This window comes from Mus caroli, chromosome 2, assembly GCF_900094665.2.
Source record: "Mus caroli chromosome 2, CAROLI_EIJ_v1.1, whole genome shotgun sequence".
In the NCBI taxonomy this organism is placed as follows: domain Eukaryota; kingdom Metazoa; phylum Chordata; class Mammalia; order Rodentia; family Muridae; genus Mus; species Mus caroli.
Genome location: NC_034571.1, coordinates 21,439,467 through 21,453,284, shown reverse-complemented (window position 1 = coordinate 21,453,284; position 13,818 = coordinate 21,439,467). Strand labels below are relative to the sequence as shown.

Genomic DNA, 13,818 nt, shown 5'->3' with positions numbered 1-13,818 from the left:
ACTCAGAAATCCGCCTGCCTCTGCCTCCCAAGTGCTGGGATTAAAGGCCTGCGCCACCACACCCGACTCAGATTAATTTTTTTTACAAAGCCATTTTGAACTAATGAACCAGTCAATAATTTTAAGGTTCTGTCTTAAATGTAACAATTCCAATTTACAGTCTATTAAAGTTCAGCTGTAAAATGAAAACAAATAAACAAAGCAACAACAACAGAGGAAAAGACTCCCCACTGCTGATCTCTTCCCCTTCACTTCCAGGTGACTTAAGAATCCAAGCACTGGGGCTGGTTAGATGGCTCAGTGGGTAAGAGCACTTCCGAAGGTCCGGAGTTCAAATCCCAGTAACCACATGGTGGCTCACAACCATCCACAACGAGATCTGACTCCCTCTTCTGGAGTGTCTGAAGACAGCTACAGTGTAATTACATATAATAAATAAATAAATCTTTAAAAAAAAATCCAAGCACTGAGCCGGGCGTGGTGGTGCACGCCTTTAATCCCAGCACTCGGGAGGTAGAGGCAGGCGGATTTCTGAGTTCGAGGCCAGTCTGGCCTACAAAGTGAGTTCCAGGACAGCCAGGGCTACACAGAGAAACCCTGTCTTAGAAAAAAAAAAAAAAAAAGAAGAAGAAAGAAAGAAAGAAAAGCAATATTCCTGACTGTAAATCACCTTAACCCATCCCTCTTAGCTGTGGACGATAAATTCAATAATCACACCAAATGACTTCACCCCACAAAGTGAACTGAGAAAAGAGCCTAGGTAATTTGATTCTGCAGATTTTCTTGTGGTGTTCTTGGCCTCTCTGACTCCTTCAAACTGTAAGTGTGAGGAGGATGGAGGATGAGAGAACTGCAATCACTAGAAGGAGCCTCTCTGGGACAAGATAGAAACCCAGGGCAATGAAAACTCCTAGGAATCTAAGAGGGTGACCCTAGATAAGACCCCTAGCAACAGGGGACATGGACCTGAAATGGCTATCTCTTCTAATGGCAAGACTTCTGATAGAGGAATGGGATTACCAACTCAACCACAAAACCTTCCACCCACAATTTTTCCTGCCACCAAGAGGTGCAGATATAAAGAGGGAGCAAAAGCGGGGCGTGGTGGCGCACGCCTTTAATCTCAGCACTCGGGAGGCAGAGGCAGGCGGATTTCTGAGTTCGAGGCCAGCGTGGTCTACAAAGTGAGTTCCAGGACAGCCAGGGATATACAGAGAAACCCTGTCTCGAAAAACCAAAAAAAAAAAAGAGGGAGCAGAAATTGAGGGTATGGCCAACTAATGACTGGCCCAGCCTGAGACCCATGCCATGAGAGGGAGCCCACCCCGATACTGTTAGTGATATTCTGCTATACAGCAGACAGGAGCCTAGCATAGCTGTCACCTGAGGCTTTCCCCAGCAGCTGATAGAAACAGAGGCAAGGATCCACAGCCAAACATTAAGCAGAGTTCAGGGAATCTTGTGGAATAGGAAGGTCTATATCCTGACCCACAGACAGCAAGGAAAGACTGTGCGCCACATTAGGGAAAGCTTGAGCATTTATGAGGCCTCAAAGTCCACCCACACAGTAACATACCTCCTCCAGCCAGACTACACCTCCTAATAGTGCCACTCCCTATAGACCAAGCATTCAAACATGAGTCTATGGGGGCCATACCTATTCAAACCACCATATCAAACCAACCAACCAAAACAAGACACCCAAAACCTGGAAAAAAAGAAACCAGACTATACTGTTATTTCAAAACTCGGTTAAGTGCTAGGCAGTGGTTGGCAGAGGCCTTTAATCCCAGCACTCAGGAAGCAGAGACAGGTGGATCCCTTGTGAGTTTGAGGTCAGCCTGGCCTACTGATAGTTTCAGGACCAGCAAAGCTACACAAAGAAACTCCATTTGGAAAAAACAAAAACAAACCAAAGCAGAAATACTGATCTGTTTGGTTTCAATTTCACGCTTATCTTGCTTTCCTGTGTAGCTCAAGCCCCGGCGCTTGCCTGCCTCCTGAGTTCTGGGACGACATGCAAACACTGCCATGCACTGCCATGCACTGCCATGCTTGGAGGAATGAATGTTTAACCCACCATAAAGTTTATAAAGGTGCAGACGAGGTACAACGATGGTGATGGAGCTGTGCTTCTCCACCAGCCAACTGTGAGCCCCTGCCAGATGCAGAAAGTGCCATGAGAAGGAGAGGCTACAGAGAGGGTCCTGCTAGCTGGACGAATTTGTCAGGATGGCCTAACACCTCAGGAAGCAGAAGACTGTCCAAGTTCCAGGGCCAGGGCCAGAGGCTCCATTTTGGCCTGTTCTTTGGCCCAGGGCATAATGGCTGAAAGAATGATAGTGCTCTGTTTTCCCGGAGACATATAGAGGTGCCTACTCTCTCCAAGTAAGGGACCAACAACAGCCCAAAGTACAAGTCTACTGCAGTCCAGCTTGGCAAACCAATGAGTTTATTGGATATTTACAAAGCATGGATAAGTGGTTACTGAGAGGAGCAAATCTCAAGACATCTGTAAAAGCCGGGGAGTGGTGGCTCACGCCTCTAATCCCAGCACTTGGGAGGCAGAGGTGGGTGGATTTCTGAGTTCGAGGCCAGCCTGGTTTACAAAGTGAGTTCCATGACAACCAGGACTACACAGAGAAATACTGTCTCGAAAAACAAAAACAAACAAACAAACAAAACATCTGTAAGAGTCTCACCTCAAGCCGGGCGTGGTGGCGCATGCCTTTAATCCCAGCACTCGGGAGGCAGAGGCAGGCGGATTTCTGAGTTCGAGGCCAGCCTGGTCTACAAAGTGAGTTCCAGGACAGCCAGGGCTACACAGAGAAACCCTGTCTCGAATAACCAAAAAAAAAAAAAAAAAAAGAGTCTCACCTCAGCACAGATATTGACTTCCTTATGGCTGTATAGATGGAGTCTCCCTTTCAGCAAGCCTTCCACCTCATATACTCTAGCACTTCCTGAGAACAAAGACTATGAATATTTGAGACAGAATTGCACACATCTGGCAGGGGGTTGAAGGCAGGAGGGACTGAGATCGCAGGCCCTTTCTTCTTTGAGGGTGTATCTTGAGGATCACCTGTGAATAGTCACAGCTACTTCTGAAGCTGGTGGTAAAGGCTGATATGCTTGGAGGACCTATGGAGAATATGGTATGGAGGGGCAGGGACACCCAGCTGTGACAGGAGCTGTAGACAGGAGACCCTGGGACCTCTTCTGTGTTGAGTTACAGCTGTGAGTCACCACAGGCATCTCAGACATGTGGATGAATGGCCTTGGGACTCCAGTTGCTGGGTCTGAGTGTGTGGAGAACCGGTGTAGGTGGGTGGATCACTGTGAGCCTGCCCTGTGACATCCCAGTCACCTGTCTGATGCCAAGATTCTGCCCATTCAGTGCTCTCACTCCACTTTCCTCTCTGGCCAACAGGTGGCATACTTGCTGTTTTCTGGGAAGTTTAGGAAGACCTATGCTCTCTCTGCCCATCATCTGACAGCCAGCCAGATTGAAGGATGGATGTCACTGGGCCCTGGACCACATGAGCCACAGTTCATAAATGCTCCCATTACATCTTGTACAGATGATGGGTCTGTGGTCGTGAGAACTCAGGATCACCAGGAAAGACAGCAGATTCACCCGGAGGCTCTAAAACCTGAAGGCAAATGCAGCAAGGGTGGTAGTGCTTGATGCAAAGGCTTTGAGGCCAGGCTGGGCCTTTCTCTCTGCCTCGGGTTGGTGGCATGTGTGCTGAAGATGTGACACATTGAAGCAGGTTGGAACCAAGTGAGCTGCCAGAGCGTGCTGGGGTGGGCTATGATGACTGGACAGGACAAGTGTGTACAGTAACATGTATGTGGAGGTCAGAGTACAACCTTGGGTGTCGCTCCTCACCTTACACCTGGAGACAGGGTCTCTTGTTTGACACTGCTAACTTAGGCTGGGCTAGCTGGTTTGTAAGCATCCAGTAATTCTCATCTCTGCTTCCCGTCTTGCATAAGGCACACTGGGACTACAGCGGTAAACAACCGCATCTGGCATTACACAGGTCCTGGGGGGCTGAACTCAGGCCCTCCCACTTGCACGGCAAGCATCTTACCCACTAAGCCATACAGAGCTCATCACTTACCCTGCATTCCTGTGCCTCCAGAGACTCCCTCATTCCTGCTGCCAGGACACTGGTCTAAAAGTACTCACTATGAAGTGAACATCACTGCCTGATGAACCCCTATAATGGCCCCCAAGGAGCCATCCAGAAAGGCCCTCAAGTCTCCTGTATTCCCCAGGCAGTTGCATGAGTGCAGACGATTTGCGAGTTAATATTGGCATGGGCCGTTCTGGAAAGCTCTAGTCAGCTGACTGCAGAGTAAGTGTGGAAACTGTCTTCTCTCAGAAGCAAGCATGGGGGCTGGCCTTTAGATGCCTGAGGAAAGGGAACACAAGAGTAAACTCTTAAGGTGAGTGGACATGGCACCTCTGGGACTGCTATCAACACCAGAGGAGCATCCTCTGTGCGGGATACTGTGAGGGACCATGTCAGCCTTTCTGTCTCCTGTCCCTTGCACAAACTGGGCTCTGTCCCAAAAGGCAGACTATCTGAAGTGAGGCGAGGGATTCTAAAGGGACAGCTCAACCTGGAGGTCCGAGGGAGCAATCAGAACCAGGTACCCCAGTGCACAAGCCACACCAAAGAGGCAAGAACGGCAAAGAGAAAGACAGCAGGGAACCGCATTGCCCAAAGGGTCACAGTTTGCTTTGAGAAGCCTTCAGACAGGAGTGGGAGGAGGGTCGCGCTGGAAGCTGACTCCTCAGAACCAGTGGGAAGCTACCTAGTGTCCTGGTCTTGGCCAAGTCAAGGCAGCTGGTGTCCAATACATCGGCTTTGATTTATAGTCAAGCCCACAGGCCCTCAGCTCACAACATTGTGACCCATGACAGCAGCTTTCTCTTTAGTACCCTGGCACCTGGGTACAGTCACATGGTCCAGGTCCTGCTGTCAGTGGTTCTTGGCTGACGCTAGTTCTCAGGGAGTAAGCAGGTGCCGTGTGGGTCCTCCTGAGTCTGCCCAAGGGACACCCCAACCTCTGCCTCACCCTCAGTGGCTGTCTTGCTGAGTAACTTTTGCTTTCTTTTTAGCAGGAAGAAACCCACATGGGAATCCCCTGAGTTGTCCAACAATCACAGTGACTCACCCATTTCCCAGCCAGTGAGTGAAATGATTCCCCAGGATGTCAAACAATTCTGTACTGGTGGGTGGGGCAGTGAGAGCACCTCCCATCTCTTGATCTGGTCTAATTCTGGTACACACTCTACAGACCAGCCCCTCTCATCCCCTCCCCCAAAGAGTGCACATAAAAATCTCCAAGTAGAAAAGTCTAAAGTGACATTTTTGTGGCAGCAGGTGTTGTACTGGTAGGCTATGGTTAAGGTTGATATGACAATGACAGTCTCTGGCTCTGTTGCCTTTAAGGTCTGTGGGCACAGTTGCCGATGAGATCTTTGGTGGATGTGGGTGAGGGAAGGTCTGGAGCATGGAGCACACCTGCATTTTGCCCCGAGGGAGCAGATGCTCTCAGCGAATGAGCTTACATTTAGGCTAGGCTGTTAGCTTCTCAGGCTCCTCGGGGCCCTCAGGAAACATCTCTTCCCACTGGTAAAGAAGGCTCCACAGGTGTGGACTCACTATCGTGAATAAGCCCCAAAGGCTCCAGGAAGCTACTTGACCCAGCAGTTGCCTGAACTTCAGCAGAAGAGGACAACTTTGCTGTCCTATGGGTGGGATTCCTGATTCAGTTAGGGGAATTCCAACTTCTACAGGAGCAAGGGTGTGCAGTCAATGTGGTTGGATCAGCAGTGCCTGCTGCAAGCAGCTTTTGTCCCAGAACCGTTTTCATAGCTGCAGGATCTCACTTGGACTCCCTCAGCTCCCAGAATCCTTGCAATCTTCATTAAACTGCTACCAGAGTTATTAGGGTCAGAGCCTGTTTTGGCATCCTGAACAAGCCCTGCTCAATCATTTGTCCTCAATAAGCTAATCAGAGGGGAACTTTACCAGTGAAAAGCAGAAAAGATCTATTCAATGTATCCATATTAGAAAGAAAAACAAAGAGATTCAATGACACAGCCTTCGCCATATCTACCTTCCAGCTCCTGGATGAAGTAATTAACTTCAAGTAGAGGCTGGAGGTGTGCATCACTAAGTAGCCTGGGTCAAGGTGTGGTCCTGTCCATCACTGACCCATCATTGTCTGAGCTCGGCTAGCCTGCAAGATGGCCTGAAGTTGCACATCTCTTCCCAGGAGACAAGTTTCTTCCTTGGTTGGCCCCAGGCTTCAGCCTTTTTTCTCCTTCTGAGACTCCTGGAGAATAATTAAATTTCCTGGGGTACATTGTTTCAAGAGTCTGGTTGCCAAAGAGAAGAGCATAAGTGTCTCTTAAAGTCAGTTACAGAATGAATGCAGGCAAGAGACAGAGGGTAGAGTGTGGAGGGAGGTGTCCATCCTTCCACACTGTGATATGACAGCTACAAATGTTGGGATGCTATCCTGGGATACATGCTGTGGATTGGACACCCCTGATGGTGAGCTCTAAATACTTTATGTGTATATACATATGTGTGTGGTGTTGTTTATATGTAATATATATATATATTTTTTTTTTTTTTGCCTTTTTGCAGGAAGAGCTCTCAGAGTTCTGAGAGAAGTTTGGTTTGGTTCCCAGCTCACAAGAGCCTCTAACTTTTTTTTTTTTTTTTAAGATTTATTTATTTATTTTATGAGTACACTGTAGCTGCCTTCAGACACACATCAGAAGAGGGCATTGGATCCCATTACAGATGGTTGTGAGCCATCATGTAGTTGCTGGGAATTGAACTCAGGACCTCTGGAAGAGCAGTCGGTACTCTTAGCCACTAAACCATCTCTCCAGCCCCGAGCCTATAACTTTTGCTCTAAGGAATAGAGATGGCCTCTTTGTATGGAATCCCTGGATACTTCACTCATGTGCACAGACATACATACTTATAATTTTTTAAAAAGATTTATTTATTATATGTAAACTCACTGTAGCTATCTTCAGACACTCCAGAAGAGGGTGCCAGATCTCGTTACAGATGGTTGTGAGCCACCATGTGGTTGCTAGGATTTGAACTCGGGACCTTCGGAAGAGCAGTCGGGTGCTCTTACCCACTGAGCCATCTCACCAGCCCCTTCAAACTTTTTAAAAAACCTTTTTATTGGTTCATTGTGCATTTCACATCATGCACCCCCATCCCATCCATCTCCCCCTCCTCTTGTACCTGCCTTTCATCCTTGCAACCTCTCCCACAACAGATGGAAAAAAAAATCTCGTCGCGGAAGCTGTAGTATTACAGTTTGTTCCACAGTATACCCTTTTGTCCACACTTCTTTGTTCGCAAATATTCATTGCAATGTTAACTCTTTTAAACTTTTAAAATTACATTTATTCGTCTATTTGTGTGTGTGATTAAATAATGCATAAACCCCTGCTCTCTTTCCACGATGTGGGCCCAGGGCTCGAACTCGAGTTACATTTGGTGGCAAGTGACTGACGTCCACGAAGAGAGAGGCTCAAGGCAGCTTCCTCAACAACCTTGCTAGGAACCGGAGAAACCAGCTTAGCCCCCACCCCCTGCGCCACTCTGACTAATCACCGCTCTCTGCGGTTCCGTGCTCGTTCCTGGTAGGTTCCTGCTTCCGTCTGTCAGAGGGCAGAGTCAAGGCGGCCTATTTGACAAATCGACGCCCGCTGCTGCTCCCTGTGAGCTCCTGGTAGGCGCGTACGTCTGTCCGTCAGACGGGGCGGGCCGCGGCAGCGGGGGTGTTTCCCGGCGAGCGCTGAGTTCCGGGCGCGCGAAGACCGTTGGGTGAGGCGGCGCGGATCTAAGCCGGGGGTCTACTCTCAGCGGCGGCCGGGCTGGGGTCAGGCGCGGGGTGGGAGTGGCGGTTGGGGGTCAGATGCGGGGCCGCCGCCGTCTGGGTGAGGTGGGTGGGTAGACTTTGCAGAGCGGCGGAGCCGGAAACTGAAAGTCGCGGGAGGGGGGCCGGAAAAGTTCGCGACGTCCGCAGCGGTGCGTGGCTGCGCGCCTACCGCCGTGGCTCGGGGTCACAGCTGTACGGTCCCTGCCCCAGATCTCGGTCTGGGATCGCGCCTGAGGGACCCACGAGCCCCACTTGTCCTTACTGGTCTTGAGCGAATACCTGGTCTCCCAGGCCACTTTTACAGCTCACCTCCCACCCACTTATGCTTTTTGGATTGTGCAGTCAAATTTGGTCTGCCAAATTTGCGTCGCCTTTTCTGATTCTGACACCGGGCTACACAAATCACGGACACCACCTCCCCCATAAGGCCTCTTCCCTCTTGGTGGTTTACCTTCCCTGTCCTCCTCTATTTTTTTCAGATCTCACCTTTCTGCCCCTCAGAACCTCTGTTTCTCTGGAAACAATCTTGCTTTTTGTAAAGCAGTCTGGCCTCGAACTACTGAGTGCTGGGATTAAAGGGCCTGCGCCACCACCGCCCTGGAAACTATGTTGATGGAATAGATGCATATGTGTCAGGGTATGGAGACTGATCCCAGGGCCCTTCACCTCCTGACGCCTGCCTAATGGAGGTTGGACCTAGTGTATATTCCACATGATGGACTTGAGGCCCTAAGTAGGTGGAAAGGACATGAGATTGATTAGAACTCAAAGGCGTACTCCCGGCGGGCCCCAAAATCGGAGAAACAAACTTACAGCTCCTTGGACACAATGCAAGGTCATTATTGTCTTGTGTGCAACTCACTAGCTTGGAAGTCATCTGTTCCTGGCTACCAGTCCCCCAGAGAAGTCACAATTGACCTTGCCACCACGGCCCCTCCCTGCCTGTGTAACTGACTGAGAAAGGTGGTATTTAGTGACCCAAAGTTAACTGTTATCAGGTGGAGACCCCAAGGAATCCCAAATTGATGTTTAAGTCTTTTAAAAATTAACTTTATTGCCGAATTCTTAATGACGGATTTATAAATACTTGAGTTTTAAAAGCTGAAGGGTTGTTCTTTATCAAGCCTTGTGTGTACAACTGGAAGGCTGAGTGCTGTCAGCAGTTGTGTCTCTGGTCTGAACTGGTGGCTTGTTGTCTGCCTAGCAGGTCTGTGAGGTGTTTATCTGTTGGCTGTTTTTTTCCCCTGGGACCCTCTAGTCTGTACCTAACCTGACTATTCTCTGACGATACAGGCTGCCTGGAACCCTGTTCCTCTTCTCCTGTTTGCCAGTCACCATGGGTGCCTCAGGAGTATCTCCACTATCTCCACACACCTGAGCAAGGGCCATGTGCATTCATAACCTAGTCTCACTGGCTCCTGGGCTGCAGCACACTGAGCACTTCCAGTCAGAGCTCTCTGGGAATCCCTGCTGTGGTTCCTCCTGCACCCGTGAAGTAGCAGCAGGCTGGACTGCACAAAGGACATGGCAGCAGCCAACTTGGAGAAAACCTTCTTCCAAGAAGGAAGTGTTTCCTGCTGTCCTCTCACTACTGGTTTCTGAGAGTTGGTTTGGGGTTTCCTTCTTGACAGTGGGGTGCCAGGCCTCCACTTCCCATGTGGTTGCTACATGGATTGTCAGTGTAGCTTGGCAGGTGGGTTTCATGGGGTGGGAGCTTTTGCAGGCATGGACAGGATGACCTGGAGATAAAAGAAAAATCTAGAAAGAGTTGTCCATAGATCCTCCAGATTATGCCAAGGATGGGCTGTGCGGCTTCCAGGCTTATGCTGAACATCTGTCCCTGTGTACTGGCCTTGCCCCCTTTACACAGAGGGTTGGAGACAGCTTGGATGCCACACTGGACATCCATCTCATAATTGTAGTGTGCTCGCCCTGTTCGGGTCCATAGAGGAGGAGACACGGTGGCTGCTGCATCTAGGATCTGGGACCCAGGTGGGCAGTGGAGTTGGTATTTGGGGCAGGTTGTAATTTGGGTGGATGGTTCAGAACTGGAAATTTGAGCTAAAGAAAGTCAATGATTTGGAACCTGGACATAGTCTCAGGGTTGCCGTGCTCAATTAGAGCACAGGGCATGGGTTGTGAGAGGAGGTGAGTTTGTGACAGGCTGGACAGTTGTGTTGCACAAACGGATTCTGTGCTGTGTACCTACTATCACTTTATGCCATTACCAGCTGGGCCATCTAGTTATTGATGTGGCTGCAGCCGTCAGTAAAGGGTCCAGGAGGGGAGAGCTATAGAAGCTGGCATTCCTCCTTCCTCTCGCTAGCTCTGCACTCCTTGCCTTCTGACGGCCAGTACCTGGGCTTATGTTGGGCATGGTACAAACCTGTAAGAACTGATGGGAGCCAGGGATAGGGAAGACAGGTGGGGTTGGGCAGCTGTAGCTTTAATGACCAGAGCTGGGAAGCCATTGAGGTTCTGAGCTGAGTTGGCCCAGACTTCATGCTGTGGTAAAGGTCCCTCTGACTCCCAGGAGGCCACAGTGGCAGCAGAGAAGCTATGCAGTCAGGGCTGGAGCTGTCCATTCGTTGTGTTTGAGTGTTGAGGTTCTAACAGCCCTGGTGCTACACACACACACACACACACACACACACACACGAGGGAGAGGGAGAGATTTGAATTCCAAATCTGTTATTGCTAGGCATGTGAGATTGAAGCAGAAGAGATTGCTTAGGGGCATATCTGGGAGGATAGACATGGAGTTTAAAGCCCTACTGTGTGTTGTGGCCTTTTTCTTTCCTTTTTTTCTTTTTTTTTTTTAATTTTTAATATTTTTATTACATATTTTCCTCAGTTACATTCTTTTTTTTTTTTTTTTTTTTTTAAATTTTTTTTTNTTTNTTTATTATATGTAAGTACACTGTAGCTGTCCCCAGAAACTCCAGAAGAGGGAGTCAGATCTCGTTACGGATGGTTGTGAGCCACCATGTGGTTGCTGGGATTTGAACTCCTGACCTTCGGAAGAGCAGTCGGGTGCTCTTACCCACTGAGCCATCTCTCCAGCCCCCCTCAGTTACATTCTTTTTTTTATTTATTTCATTTTATTTCATCTGTACATTGTAGCTGTACAGATGGTTGTGAGTCTTCATGTGGTTGTTGGGAATTGAATTTTTAGGACCTCTGCTCACTCTGGTCAATGCTACTCGCTCAGTCCCTGCTCACTCCAGCCCAAAGATTTATTTTATTATTATTATTTTTGTTTTTTTTTGGTTAAGGACTGCTTTATTGGTAGCAGTTAATAGACATCAATAAATATTGATCCCCAAAGAAGAACTCAGTTACTCATCAGATTCCTGGTCCATCGAGCGTTGATGAAACTGAACCATGTGAAGACTGGGATGACGACGTCAGTTCTGCTTCTTGGGAAATGCAGCCATAGCTAACAGATAGATGGCATAGGCTGTGCCACCAACTAACTGTCAGAGCCACTGTGGCTCTGTAGAGGAGGGCATCAGATGGACTGGCATCCCATTGTCCTCCTGAAACAGCTTTTGTTTCTCTGGAACTTAGTTTTCACAATGCCTTCGTGAAGTGGTGCTGATGGCCCTCTGGGCAATCTGACGAACGGCCAGCAGACTCCACAACATCTTGGTTGTTGCCCACCAACCGCGACTACTGAACGCCAAAAATCCTACTTTTTTTTTTATCATACATAAGTACACTGTAGCTGTCTTCAGACACCCCAGAAGAGGGCATCAGATCTCATTAGTTGTGAGCCACCGTGTGGTTGCTGGGATTTGAACTCGGGACCTTCAGAAGAGCAGTCAGTGCTCTTACCCACTGAGCCATCTCGCCAGCCCTGTGGCCTTTTTAAAATTAAGGTTTACTGAAAGTTATTTTTTATATTTTGTGTTTGTTTGCATGATCACCACGTGAGTGCAATGTCTGCAGAGGCAGCATGAGGACATTGGGTGGGTCCCCTGAAACTGGAGTTAAACAGGTGGATTGTTACCTACCATTGTGAGTGCTGGGAACCAAATCCTGGTCGTCTGGAAGAGCAGGGAGCACTCTTAGCTGCTGAGCCATCTCTCTAGCCCTACACTTTCTGTTACTTAAATTAATTTGCTCTTTTACAGTTGTGTATGTAAACGCCTTCCAATTACTGGTGCCCCCCCCCCCAGGTCAGTGTTCCATATAAAACCTATCCTGCATTCAAGTCTTGCTAGAGTTCTTTTGTGCCAGCTGGGGGCTTTGGCATGGGGTCTCACTGAGCTGCTCCGGACACCTGTAAGCTCCTTGGCTCTAGTGAATTTCATCTCACAAAGCAGATATAAATGTGATGCCACCAAAGAGAAAGGGACAGAGGTCTGCCCTCCTAACCAGGGCTAGTCACCGTCTTGGGCACTTAGAGTAGATGTAAGTTATACATATTCTCTATGAGCTAGGATGCAGGATTATGATTGGCTGTGGGGTGTGCCAGCTGTGTCCTGCAGGTGACAGACAATACAGCCTTGTCTTGGTGCTGTCACCACTGTGCAGGTCCCCTTCGGGAGTCTCAGCCTTAGACAGGGATGAGTGCCTTTGTAAAGGGTACCAACATGAGTGTGTAGGGGTCACTGTGCTGCTGTTGAGTGGTTCCCAGGGGTGAACAGGGAGAGAGGACAAGTTCGTGGTGCAGAAGTCATGTGTACTTGTCTTAGATCTCAAGGCTTTCTGCTTGTGCTCGCCAGTAAGTTCCCCCATTTTCAGGGAACAGATGAATTTTCTTCTTTGAGACACACAGAACAGTTTCATGTGAGCTCTGCAGGCTGCTGGGCTCTGTTCAGGTTAGGACTCTGGCTTCTGGACTCAACACCCTCAGTCAAAGGTTGGTTCACAGAAACCAGCAGGAAAGGCAGAAACAAGACACTAGTTCTGAGCATCTGAAAAACATGTGGTGAATGAAAAGAAGGTGGCAGGTGACAGCTGTCCTTAGTGCATTGTGAATGGTGTGGGATTGTTTTAATATGTGTCATCAGAATCAAAGTACGCTTGAAGGAGTAGTAAGCTACTTGTAAGAGTTCTTTATGATGAATGGTGCTTTGAAAGGCCATGCTGGTGTTTATTCAATCATGGCCTGTTGGTGCTTGGGTCTCTGAGCACCTGAGAAGGAGGGCCTAGGGCTGGAGTGTTTGAGAGCAAAAGGAAGCAGTGGGGTCAAGGTCAGGGGTCAGGGTACAGTCAGTGTAGCAGTTGTGTAGTTGGTGTTGTTCTGAATGTGGCTCGACGCTGTGGGCAATGATGTTTAGGTGTGCAGAACAGAGAGCAGGGTGTCCGTCAGAGGAGGCAGGATTGCAAGGGTTGGGCACAGAGAGGACTCAGAACCTGTGGGCTTGATAGGTCCCTAGGGTGTGGGGAATTGCAGGCTGGTCTCCAGTTGAGCTGAGGTCTGAACCCTGATGGTCATAATTCACCTACATGACACAGTAGGCGTTCCCTCATGCTCTTGGAACTCTGGCCCCTGCCTAAGGTACCACCTCCCACAGCCCCACAAGAGAAGCATGGTCAGTAGTTACATAAGCAGTGGCCCAAGCTGCTGACCTTCAGGCTAAACTCCTCCCCAGTTACCTAGCAACAGTGAAGACCATTAAAAGGGCTGTTCAGCCCCCACCTCACTCTCTTACCCTCTTATTCCTTTGTCCTCTCACCTCTCACTTCTCTTTCCTCTTCCCTTTCTGTTTTCTTCTTTCCTTTCCTCTCTTTCTCTCTCTCTCTCTCTAGCCTTCTCTCTCTCTCTCTCTCTCTCCCTCTCTCTCTCCCTCTTTCTCTCTCTCTCCCCCCCTTTCCCCTCTCTTTCTCTAACATCTCTCTTTCTCCATGCATTTCTATAATAAAGCTCTT

The 13,818-nt window shown here is 48.9% G+C and overlaps 1 protein-coding gene and 1 pseudogene across 8 annotated transcripts in view; one reads left to right on the top strand and one right to left on the bottom strand.

The window, feature by feature from the left end:
- The first annotated feature begins 7,829 nt into the window (after positions 1 to 7,829).
- Positions 7,830 to 13,818, top strand: part of Traf2 (TNF receptor associated factor 2) — a 28,536-nt gene continuing 22,547 nt past the window's right edge. For 2 of the 8 annotated variants that reach the window (XM_021156438.2, XM_021156435.2), the window contains exon 1: positions 7,830 to 7,883. The gene's annotated coding sequence lies outside the window, so the exon portion shown is untranslated. The other 6 variants (XM_029474232.1, XM_029474234.1, XM_021156437.2 and 3 more) reach the window with 6 other exon arrangements.
- On the bottom strand, positions 11,315 to 11,585 carry LOC110289987 (annotated as a pseudogene).